Genomic DNA, 1395 nt, shown 5'->3' on the forward strand with positions numbered 1-1395 from the left:
AATGCAAATTGTGAGGGCGGAGAAAGGATTTGTCAGAGATGGTCTATATGTGGTTGGGTTGGGTCCAAGAGACTTGGCTGGGAGGGGCAATGGGGACATTTCCATTAATATGAGGGATATCCAGGCAACCCATAGCAGCTTGGGGATTTTATGCTGGAATTAGTGAGAGCTAGGTAAGTGTCAAGACAAATGTCCTTCCCCAGAAAGGGGCTGGTGGTAAAATTACTATGGAAACAGACATGACCCTTGCAAGGATAGACTGGTGTAAGTACAGTAGTTTTCTCAAGATGGGTAATTGTCTGGTTTAAGACAGTGGAGAAAAAAGGAGGAAGGTTTATAGCAAAATAGGTGTTCTGATTGATCAAGGGGATCTGGGAAATTCCAGAGGAAAGGAAAGGGAAGAAAAAACACACAGCATTGACAGTATGTGGTGTTACAGGAAATGGTGATCAGTTTGACCCTTGCTTATCAAGGATCTGTGGGTGAAATGGTCTTACTGAGAATAGGGGGAAAAGGAGGAGTAGGAACTCATGAAGTTAGGAACGAAAAATGAAGGTGAAAACTAATCTCAGGTGAAGAAAATCATAGTGAAGGTGGGGAGTTATTGTGGCAAGGTTCTCTAGGCAGATGCTAAGGATAAAAATTCAGGGGATTAAAATCATTAAGGGAATCAGATGGGTCTTTTTCCATCATCTTGGGTGGACACTGAGTACCTTGTGACATCATTGACTTGTTCAGATGTTCTTGGGGCAGCTGCCGGCTTCTGGAGGCTCTTGACAGAACTCCAGAGTTTGAGGTCTTCAGTTGGAATACTTCTCCAGTTTGAAAAGCTCTTCTATTTCTTTACTTGTGAAACATGAACCCAGTGTTGAGCACCCTGTAATTTGACAGCAGTGTCCACAATGAATAAAACTGTATAAGATCTGGGTTCAAGATAAGTTCTCTGATGGTAGAGTTTCCAGAAAACCAGATTGCCTACTTGTAAATCATGTAAGGGTTGTTCAGGAAGTTCTAAAGGGAAGGCAGGGTTGGCTTGGTGATTATAGGGTTGAGTATATTTTATTAACCCTTGGCAGTACCTAAGGATGTCAGATTAAATTAAGTTAGAATGTTCCACTAGCCAGGATGAATAAGGTATCCTCATGAGGCAAGAAGGTCAGGGTGGGGTCGAAGGACAGCCTCTTCATGCATAGGCATTAGTCAGAAGGCAAAGCCACCTCTTTGTTTTGCACTTAATGAGTCCATGACACATGGAGGGATGGCATCTAAAACAAATTTTGTAGCACCTGAGCAAAAAACTCTACATGAAAACCGTCGAACATGCATAAATAAAAATGCAGAAGTTGCTGACGATTGTGTGAAAGAGAAAGCAACCCACCACAGCCTCCTCATTCT

The sequence above is a fragment of the Balaenoptera musculus genome, chromosome 2, assembly GCF_009873245.2.
Source record: "Balaenoptera musculus isolate JJ_BM4_2016_0621 chromosome 2, mBalMus1.pri.v3, whole genome shotgun sequence".
NCBI classification, from domain to species: Eukaryota; Metazoa; Chordata; class Mammalia; order Artiodactyla; family Balaenopteridae; genus Balaenoptera; species Balaenoptera musculus.